Genomic DNA, 11,599 nt, shown 5'->3' on the forward strand with positions numbered 1-11,599 from the left:
CCCCAACCCTTCATTTATGTCCTGGGCTTGATTGACTTTTTGGTGCATAACAGTGTAAGAATGCCAGTTAAAAGTTTCCCCCGGTTTCCTCCTGCATGGATTCTTTGTCATCCAGTGTAGGTTGAGCTTACAATGCAACCTTTTGTTCTGTCAGAGTATTCTGCCCAGTCATGTATTTTCAATGAGCTTACAGGAACTTGCCTTGAGACCTCTTATCTTTTTGTTGTTTTCTATGATTTGATCACTGCATTTAGAATTTGAGGGCAGAAAAACAGATTATCATGGGGTTTTTTTAATCATATATGGAAACTTTGTTTCCATAGGAAATCAACATTAAAACCTACAACACTGTGAGTTGAAACAGTCACAGTCTAGGTACAAGGGGTATTAGATATTAAAGACATTGAATAAGGAAAGCCAGAAATATACATGGAAAATTTGTGACCAAGTATATTAAGGATTGTAAGGAATTCTTTAGCTGTATGAAAAAGAGATTCCATGCAGTGTCATACTGGTCAGTGATAGTGAAACAGCAGATGATGATAAAATACTAATTTCATTTCAGAAAGAGGAAGAAGGTAATTTGCACATTTAACAACATGCCTGCTACTAAACAGCAAGTTTTGTGGTTTTAAAACAGCGCTGGCGAACTCTCATTGAAAGACAACACCAGTGAGTTCTCTGATATGTATTTTTTTCTTTTAAAAAAAATTTTTATAATAGAAATTTTAAAAATAAAGTCTTTGTCAACTTGGTAGGGAAAACAAGAATTGTCTCGCTTTTCACTTTCTTGATTGAATCATGACCTTGATTAATAAGATAATGTGTGTGCAATAAGTTACTGTGTGTGTTTTGTGATATGTGATTTGACTTAAAGGTTATAAAACTGTCATTTACAAAATAATTAGAAGTCATATTAAACAAGTGGAAGAGTAGGCTACTGAGAGGTGATTAAAGACATGGGTAGCTGCTATAAAGTGGCAAGGCTGTTAGACAAGGGGTTGTGAATCATCCTATAAGGCTCACATGATGACAGAGCTGGAATATGTGCCTTATTGGAAGGGTAGTTGATTTATTGGAGAGGGTTGAGAGTTGCCTTTATCCATTTACACCTGTCACCTTCGAGAAGAGATTTCATCGCACAGGTTTATTTCTTTCGCTTAGCAAGAAATAGCATAATGTGATCCAGTGAACACAAGCTGAAACTAGATAAGAGAACTAGAGATAAGGACTAGAACTAGAGATAAGAAACAGTTCTTAACAGTAGTGGGTAGTAAAACAAGTGGACTCACTTGTCTGGAAATCTTTGCCAGCTGAAGTCTTTAAGTCAAAATAGAGACCTGTCTTAAAGATATGCTGCCATTTAAATGAGATGTTGATGAAGAAATGACAACCTTTTGCAGTACAAACATTTAGCTGATTTTAATGGTCCTGTAGCTTTTAAATGTGGGAAGTTCTTTTGGCTGGTGCAAAAAAAATGTTGGTGAAACTGCACAGTTTATAGGAGAAGATATTTGACCCAGCTGCTGCAAGCTCTGACAGCGGGAGGTTCTCCATGTGGGAATTACTTGAGCACCCAGATCACTGGGAAGGAATTTTCGGGGCAAAATTAGCCTTATTTGGTTAAGGGAAAACATTTTGTTCAAGGGTAAGGGAGAGCCACTCTCCTTCCTCCTGCCCAACTGTGGATCATCAGTCGTAGATCTCCAAAGGCAGTCATAGTTATCAACAAACCGTTTTTCTGTTCTGTGGTCCTTGGAGACCTGTCTTTCCTCATCAAATGGAAACCAGGAAAAATGTCTGAGAGGACATGCTACGTGGATGGAAAATGTAATTGGTGAGATTTTGCACAGTTTATTATCTTACTGCCTGATAGGCAGACTGATGGCAGGGTTTTCATGGAGTTAATTATTCTTCACTGAGCAGAAGTTATCTAATCTATACATACTATCTATATCTAATATATATATAAGTATATACACTTCTTTTCATCTCTGATTTGCACAGAATATCCCCAGAGACAGAGAGACACTGTGTTTTAGATAGAGGAAGGTGTTTTCTGCTGTTGGCAGTTTTTGCTGCTGTGACCTGCTTGAAGTAGGCTCACTGCCTTTCAGGATTGGGCCCACTGGGAAGTTGACAGTCACAGTTAAAGCAGGCTCTGTTGTCTGAACAAACTGGCTTGTTTTCTTCTGATCAAAAGTACTTGGTGAAAGGTGCAGCTTGGATTCTTTAAAGCATCTCATTATAAGTTATATTTAGAAGTGGGAAGAATATATTATTAATTACAAGGATGCTCTAAAGCAGAGAAGCTGTTTAATCCACAGCCTTGATGAACAGCAAAGTTACCGTGCTGAAGAAAGGTTGTGCAATTAACAGTATATTCATTAGGAGTTCATCGGATACCCAACTATGCTTAACCTCAGGATGGTACTAGAATATCTGATAATTTCCTAGTTATTGCTTAAGCAATAAGAGCAAGACACAGGAACTGCCACAGGAAAATTTATATAATACAGTTTTACATATCTGCTTGTGAGTGTGTGTGTGTATATATAATTTTACATCTCTGTTTACAGTCTAAGTACTCTCCTGTTGCCTTGGTGGAAGTGGGATTTGCTGGGAAGAACTGGAGGTGAAAGATGGTGTGTTGGTGTATCTTTCTAGCAGGAATTAGAACTGTGGAAAATATGCTACTCTCTCTGGGAAACTTAGCAGCCGAAACCCAGCTGCAACGCTATCGTGTGGGAAATCATCTCTAACTGGTCTTGTTTTCTTAACTCTAACCAAAACAGTAGCTGTGTGTGGACTAACCCCTTCTATCCAACCACAGTGCCTTAAGAGATGCATGCTGTCTGTGTGACAGAGACGCTATCCAATCACCATGTAGCTAGTCGGGTGGACAAGAGTCTATAAATTGAGATGTATTGTAAACAATAAACGAGCACGATTTCTAACCACATTGGTATACGATCTGTGACTCGGGCTCCGTCCGCAGAAGGATCCCTGCTACAATGGTGCTTCCTATTTCTTGGCTTATGTGGTTGCTAAATGGGCACAGCCTGCAGCCACTTACTGTGAGGGTCATGACAGGGTTTTTTCCTATCTTTTATTCCCACAACACCCCTTTTACCAAGGTAACTGGCCAATGGGCTGGTCTCAGTGTTGTTCTGGGTGTTCATCTGGATCTGTTTAGTATGCTCAACTCCAGTCTGTGTAGTGGCCCTGTAAAACAGAGCTACCTTTGCAGAAGCATTTCTCTAACTTAAGGGTTTTGAGTAATTAGTTTCAGTACTTTAAAAATATTACATTTTTTCTGTCAAGCTCAAATCTACATCTAGTAACTGGTTTTTATTAATTGTGTGATGTAGTCTGGTGAACTGGTTTTTTAAACCATACTTTAATATCCTAATTTGGAGTTGAGCATTAATTTGCTTTAAAAGAATTGGAGGAGTCAAGAGCTTAAATGCACCAGAATGTGTTTGACATAAGCTGCCTTCTGGAATTTGTTTCTGGATTTGCTGTAATCAGAGTGGAGCACTCTGGTATGCCTATTATGGGGAATTCCAGAAATTAATACATGGGAAGAGAAATAGATACATTGGCCCTGGTGCTTTGCTTAGGTGCTTGTGTAAGAATTTGACAAGTGACCAGGGTGATAGTGGCTGGTAAGCTTGTACTGAGATTAGTACTAGTGAAAAGAACTGATTCTTTTTAGAAACTTATTTTTAACAGTTCAGGGTCACAGTGCCACAGATTTGAAGACAGTCTAGAAAACTCTCCAGCATTTGTTTCTGTAAACCAAAACCAGTCAACATTTGATTCAATAAAAAGTAAGTATGTCTCTTGCCTGAAAGTATTTGTGCAGAAATTGTTCCAAAATGCTTTCAGACTGCTGAGTTACAAGTCACGTGGGGAGGTAGGATTGATTGTGTGCTGCGATCTGGAGTATTTTATCACTGAATCTGTAGTGAAGAAGGTCGATGTTAATAAATCTGCAATGTATGTAGACCAAAAGCCCAAGAGTAAAGAAAGAAGCATAACTGTGTTACTGTAAATCGGGAGAGTAGAGTTATTACCTCTGTTTCTGTAGAGAACAGCTCTTTCCCCAGACCTGGTTAAGTCAGGCCACGAAGCTTAAACTTCATAGGCCCAGGCGTGAGAGTGGGGTCTGGTGTGCCCGTGGGATGCCCAGGTAATGGGAATTAGGCTGTGCTCCTGAGACACACAGCTGACATGGCCAGGCTGATACCTGAATAAATGATAAAAGACTTGCAGTAAGTCACACTTTGGAGGAAGGCTAAGGCAGTCATTCCCCAGCTGTGCCCGTTTGCTCAGCAAGGCCATCACAGGCCCCGAGAGCTGTATTCAGCTGCTAAAGGCATCAATTTGTCTCTTGTGTGGCTGCGTGAGAAAGTTTGAAAGTTGTTCGAAAATCTGTTTGCCCACAAGGCTTCGGAATCACTGATCTGGGGCAGTGAACAAGTTTTCCTTTCAAAAGCTGCGTTTCTCAGGGTTAATTAGCTGACTTCCATTCACGCCTAGCTTGTGCCGCCTTAACCTCTTGACTCTCATTTCTTCCTTGACACTCTTCTTTCTTCCCATAGCATGTCCGTATTAGAACTTCCCTGATTCCCAGCTATACTGCTAGCAGTCCGTGCTGGGTCAGCTGTTACCTTGGAGTGTTTTATTCTCTTAAGGCTTGTCTGAATTAGAATTGCCTTGAAAGCATCATGCATCACTAATCATGGGGGAACACAGTGATCGTGATAAATGTTAAAGGCTGTCTGTAGCCAGGCTTAGGTTTTCACAGTAGCCATCCCTGGATATAAGCAGAGGTAGAGGATCTGTGTTGAGGAACAGAGCTCTGCTCTCAACCATGGCAAGGATTGGGGTTCAGTTTGACTTCTGGGGTATAGGAAAGGCAAATTCTTTGGTTTGTTGGTAGTTGATTTTTTTCCTTCTCCTGACCTCACTTATTACTGTTAATGCAAAAAGGAGAGGAGGCTGAACTGCATTACAACTGGCAATGTGTACACAGACTGACAGAGTAATTATTGATGTAGACAGTGGTGGGGTGGGAGGTTTGACAGGACAATATTGTACATCAATCACTTTCAAACTAGCTCTAAAAACAATAGACTTTAAAGAAGATGTTATGTTCAGGATAGAAAAAAGGGGAGTATTTTATCTGATCTTAAAAAAAGCCATGTCATTATTGGATTTTTTTAAAACTTTGCTTTCGATTGACCGTGAAAAATGCCTCTCGAGGGGATGTTTAATAGCTTTAGAAAACAGCTAATAGAAAACTAACTTTTGCTGACAGACCTATATATTTGCTAACTAGCAAAGTCAACTGTCAGTTCATTTCATTAGTAAACTGATTCAGTTGAAGACAGCAGCGAATTTCTTGGTCCAGGTTTTTCTGGGAGTGCTGGAACGTTTCTCCATTTTTAAGTCCAGGGTAAATCATGGATTTGTCTCATCTATAGAGAAGACGTGCAAAGGGCTGAAATTGGTAGTAGAGGCAAGAGTTGGCAGATGGCCTCAGACTTCAATTTGTTGAAATACGCTTTTTGTTACCCTAAACAATGAGGGCTGTGCTTCATAGTGCTTAAGCTGGGCACTAGCCTGTCATTGCAGGCCTATATTAATTTCTTCTCTGGATTAATCTGAGGAAACGTTTCTGGTGACCATATGGCTGTGCTATCACGAAAGATGTTAAACTCTGTAGTGTTCATGGTATCTCACGTGGCTACACCCAGGATGTCAATGTTTTACTCAAATGGAGCTGGACTACACCAACCTCATTTCTGTTGTGCACCTTTTTTATCTTGCCCATCATGCTTAGCTCTGCAACAGGATCAAAACCTTCCAGCACCATCATGCCACTAGTAGGTGGTAGTTGTCATTGCTTTATATGTTCCTGTTGTCCAGATTCTATATAAAATGGTAGTAAAGATTGAATGAGACACAACGTAACCCTGGGATTCCAAGTCTATTAAAGGATTCATGCATCTCTGACCAAATCAATGCTTAGAGACATTTAACTAACATCTAGGAGAGATCTAAATACTACTGATCATTAGAAGCTGGGCTGGATGAGCTAGGTGGAGTACAAAGGCCAAGACAGTCCAAGGACTGACCTTACTGAGGAACTGCTAAGCCTCTGTGCAGAGGTGTTAAGTCACCTGGAAAGGGAACTTTTGTAACAAGTTGCTTGGGCATAAACACTGCTGTAGGGAATGGGCCTATACAATGTTTTCTTGAATTCTCATGTTTGAAATGGCAGGTAATAAAGTGTGGGGGTTTTAGGAGCAGAAAAACCCTTATTGTACATGTAGATCTTTCTCATACTTTAAAAGCCGTGCTATCTCAGGATATGCCAATATTCAGTATTTGGGAAGAGTTTAAAAACAAATATTTCTAGGATAGCTCTGAACTTGGGTAAAGTATCCCTTCCTGACACACACAGAGGACTAAAGTTGTGAGACACGAAGCTTAGTTATTCATTACGATAAACCCTGATGCCATCTATCTTTTTAGCCGCCTTAGAAATATCTTACATCTTTACACTGTGGTCAAATACACTTTATATTACCTATATAAAACTATTAGCACTACCCCTAAGAATCATTTTCTTCATTGAGGTTGTTTGTAGTGTCTGTTGGAAACATGTTTTTCCTATAAAAGCTAACTTTTTATTCTGACAGTGAGTCTCTATTTTAGAATTAGGATTAATCTGGGATTTTGGATTCCTGACTATTTCTCTCTGATCTCAGAGGTGATAATCTGCACAAAATCAAGGCACTTGCTATCTATTTTAGATGTGCTGACCCCTGTGTATGCTAAACTTATTTTCTTTCTCCAGTTTCTGAGGAGTTGGAGACTCGTCAAAGACTCCTAACCCACGCTGTTGTAAAGAAGCCTTTCTTGCAAGCACGCAAGAATGGACTTAAGGGCTGTACTATGCAGTGCCACGGAGTTAGATCTGTGTAAATTCTTTTCCCCTGCTAACTTCTGAACATGCCACTGTCAAATAAATGACATCACAGAATCAAACTTTTTATCTAACTTTGTATTAACTGTTTATGATACAATTTCTTGACCTGTATAGTATAGCTTCTTAGCCATTCCTAATCTGTCTTTTGAATCACAGTGATTTATCTTCAAAGTATAAAAGGGCCACAAGTTAATTATCTCTTCATGCAAAAAGAATAGGTTTTTCACTGTTTTTCTGCCTTTGCATGCTCTCACAAAGGTTATTGCATGTAAGTGTGTACTAAATACTCAAAAATGTAGAGTCAGGTAGCAGCAGTCCTGGGAATCGGTGTTGTCAGCACGCCCTGATTCTGACCTGAACAGACCATCCTGTGCTAGCAGATGGAGGGGTCAGCCTTTTCTGTCAGCAAAGGCATCACTTACAGTGGTGGCTTGGTCTCACTCCAAGACTCTGAGTGTTGTGATCTTAATTTGCTTAAGCCACTAATAATGACATTCATTTTAGCCTGGGCTGGTTTCAACTGTAAATGTAAAGTTGCCCTTATCTTCTCAGTGATCACAAGTGTATGTACAGTACAGATACGTGAGCAAACCGAGGGCTGCTCCTGGATGCAGTTGCACTGGTTTTAGTGGAAGCTGCAAATTCGCATAAAGCTTGCTATCCCAGCGGGCTGATGCTTGTAGCACATTTCTTTCCATGACAGAAAGGAGAGTTCACAAAGTTGTTTCCTAACCTTTGTGGAAACAATTCTTTGATTTAGCATTCCTGTGATCTGTCTTGGTGTATTGCTAATGCGGGCAACCCAGCAAAGCAAGGTTCAGGGGAGATCTGTGTGGTCACAGAGTGTATGCTGTGGCAATGCCAGAGAAATCCGAGAAGCACCCACATGGATGTCACTGCCCCAATGCAAACACTTCCCATTGTAAATGAGGCTCTTGTTGATACTGTTTGGTTTGGGCTTGGCTTGGCACAAGGAAAAGATAAAGGATATCAGCTAAATATAACAAATATGATTATATAACTCCTTAGCAGAAAATCTGCTGTGTCTTGCAGGGTTAAGTGAAGAAAACTAAGACAACAGCAACCTGTCCTGAGCTACAGAGCGAACTAGTAGGTGAATAGGGTAGAAGCCAGCATTCCTAGCACTTGCACTGAAGTGGAAGAGGTGGCAAGGGAAGGAAAGTACCAGTGCAGACACACCTTCAGCTGTGATAATAAGAAGTCACTAGATGGATTTTGAAATGCATTTCTTAGACACCCTAAATACTTCAATGGGAAAGCATGAGATGTAAGTCAGTAGTGAGTGTGGACTGAGATATACGTTCATATAGATATATACTAAACCAACTATATGTGCAGATTTGTGACTGAGATGTTTTTCTAAATCACAAATCTCCAGGAACTGGGAACTCGTGAGTTCTGAATTTCCCTAAGCAATCTCTACCTGTTGGCTCCCTTCCTCTCCTAAACAGTTGCTCATTTAACAGTTGTGCATGTTTTGACTGGAAACATACAGGTACTAGCCCTGTGCGTGGGCAGGCTTGGACATTTATTCTTGGTACACCCCTGAGACAGGACTTCCAACTATGACAAATGGTGATTTAAGGACAATATTTGAGGAGAAGAGGTCCTTGTTAAAAAAACTTTCCGTTACAAAAAGCCAACAACTAAATCATTGCTGGACGAAAGAGGGAGGTAGGAATTTCAAGTTCCTTAATAAAGGTAGTAGTGCAGGTTTTGCAGGAACAATTTATTGGCATGTCAGAAATTAATTAAAATGTTTTAGTATGGTCTGTTGCAGAATGAAGTTTTGGGTTGGGATTTTTCTTCTGAAGAACCTGGGAAAAACACAGAGGGCAATCTGGAGAGGGTGAGGAGTTATTTCGGCAGAGATAGAGAAACTGTTCAGACCTGTAAGATGATGTATTTCCACAAAGGGTGTTCTTTTCAGTCTGCTGATGAAAAGTCTTGTGGGTTTCCCACCAGTAGAAGCTGCTTAATTACGTTTTGTGTATGCTCTTAGAGTACCTGTTTGGTGAGAACCTGACAAATGGTCTTCTGAAAGTAAATCAATTCTGTTTTCTTGGGCTTTTTTGAATATACATGATGTCCGGAGCCTGAAAAGCACAGCAGTGGCACAAGAGGAAGGAAACAGTGGGGCGCCAGTTAGGCTCTATGGTTCTCTGAAAGACTTTGTAGCCTCCTGTAAAGAAAAAGAAGAATGTGCCATTGGCGGTAGTGAGTCAATGGAACCTTCTTGTCTTCTTTGCTCTTGTCTCCTTATAAATAAACCATTGTTGTCCATCCTTGGCATTTGCAGTTCATTGTGATAAATTGGTCTTGATGTGTCTGACATTTCAACCAAGTTGTTTAATGGTGCTTTTCTGAAAAGGCAGATCTTACTATAACTTGCGTTAGTCCAGAATATATCCAGGGTAAGAGCATTCACCATCATGTGCAGCGCTAACCCTTTCCCTTCTGGGTGGGTGAAGAGGAAAGTAGGAAGTAAACATTTTGGTCACGTAAGCCCGAAAGGCCTGGGTTCATGTAAGCAGTGTGCAGAAACAGAAACGTTAAATCTGGATTACAGCTGCTAAAAGCCTGTTTTATATCATGGACAACAACACTGAGTCCACTTGCACTGCTGCAGCATCTCGAGATGGGGTGGGGGAGCGCAACTTGCTGAAATAATGCAAATATTTTCATCAACATTTTGCTTTGAGTTTTATACAAGATCCCCTATCTGTTATCTGCCAGTGCTTAGAAGTTGTCGGCTTTCATGCAACGATTGCTGGGGTGCAGAAGCCACTGGAACACGGGGCTTTGGTGGACTGTGACCAACAGCAGTTTCTGTTGCTGTAACCCTACAGGTTCAAGCTTTGATTTACATTTTTTTATATGTCTGTAATTATTCTGTCAGCATGATTATTAACACAGAGACTTCTTTCCATAAATAGGAGTCCTCGGTCCTTACCTGTACAAACCTTTCAACTTCCCAAAACTATTAAGCTGCCCACAGCATCCAAGCAATAGTAATGCCCATATTTAAACTGTGACCAATAAATAACCTTTTTGCCAATTAATGATCCCATTTTATAATGATATTTCACCTTCTTCAAAATCAGGTGTGTGGACTTGACACACTTAGTGGTGTCTTGACTCAGTTCTCAGTGGATATTTACTGTGAGGATGAAAAAGCTGGTCCTACTTGGCATCAAAACAACTTTTCCTTTCCATCACCATAACCTGAGGAAGAAGAACTAGAATAAGTATTTGAGGTGTAGACCAATAACCCCGTTAACAAATGTCTCCATTTTTTTTGGTTGTCCAGTTTTCCCAGTATGTCAGTCCAACACAAAATTTGTTCTTGAATGCACTACACAAATGCAGTCAGGTGATAAACTTTTCAAAAATCCATTTGGAGTAATAAATCTAGCGAGGATAGTGAATTTTCTCATGTATTCTAAGCGTGGGTTTGTTCTGTAACAAACTCGATTTAGAGTGTGGGGCAGCCTAGAAGCAAACTTCATCACGGGGCCCGACCTTCAATTAAACGGGGCAGGGGGCGAAGAGGGGCTCGGTAAGGTGTGAGCGCTCTGTCTAGCACAGCCCTGTGCAGGGTGGGAGGTCCATCTCCTTGCCCCAGCTGCCAGCTCCTGTCTGCTGGCTCTCTGGAGCAGCTCCTCAGCTGCTGGGGTTTGGTGGTGAAGATGTTTGGGAGGGGGCAGCTGGGCCATGGTGGCTGCACACCTCAGAGCTGAGAGGTTTTGGGGGCCTTGATGGAAGAATGCAAAGCCCAGGTGGCTGCTGGAGACGCCAGCCACATCATCCCTCTATCATAGTTGTGGCAAAAAGCCCTGTTTTCACCGATGCTGCTTGGTGGGTCCCTCAGAAAACAAGGCCGCCCTGCTGCTTTTCCCCATGACGGGTGGTGTGCCTCGCTCACCTCCCTAGGCCTCTTGTACTGCCTCATAGACGTGGCCTGCGGCCATCCCTGTCCCTTTCCCAGAAGTCACTGTCTTCTCCTGGGAGTTGCCACTGTTCTCCTTGGAGGGGCCGGTGGCAGTGCAGTGAGGCCTTCCCCACCTGGGCCCTGCGGGCTGCTCCTGCCGGAGCACCGCCGTCCTCCTTGCGCGGCTCTGTATGGAGGTGTCACAACAGAAGAGTTCTAGTCCCCTGGCTGCGCGTTTTTGTTTTCCAGTGCAGCGTTCTCCAGGCTCACCCCATGCACGTGAGGGCTGGGTGAGGCCGGCGGAATCGGTGTTTTGGTGGTGCTGAGGTGCTGTGGGGCTTCCAGGCCAAATGGACCATTTTAGTGTCATTTTTTCTTGTTTGAGCGGGCTGGTGGTTGCTAGTCAGCTGCCACAGAGTTTGCTTTTCCTTCTGGAATTAATTGGGCATGTTTGAGGATGGAGTCCAGAGCAGCTCGGCTGCAGTGTGGCACGCCAGCTTCCTCGAGGGGCAGGGCAAGCACCGCGGTTTACACCATTTTGCACAGTTGGCGAGTGACCTGGTTTTCAGACGTGCTCACTGGCTTCTGTGGGAGGGTGCAAGTGCTCTGCTCCACCCAGCATTCCCGCCGCCATCCATTATAAA

General features: G+C 42.0%; 1 protein-coding gene across 1 annotated transcript in view; it reads left to right on the forward strand.

Annotated features, from left to right (window-relative positions):
- Positions 1-11,599, forward strand: part of LOC104496612 (low-density lipoprotein receptor-related protein 8-like) — a gene marked incomplete at its 5' end in the record, with an annotated part of 68,142 nt that overhangs the window by 19,675 nt on the left and 36,868 nt on the right. The window lies entirely within an intron of this gene.

The sequence above is a fragment of the Buceros rhinoceros genome, unplaced genomic scaffold (genome assembly GCF_000710305.1).
Source record: "Buceros rhinoceros silvestris isolate BGI_N320 unplaced genomic scaffold, ASM71030v1 scaffold12617, whole genome shotgun sequence".
In the NCBI taxonomy this organism is placed as follows: Eukaryota; Metazoa; Chordata; class Aves; order Bucerotiformes; family Bucerotidae; genus Buceros; species Buceros rhinoceros.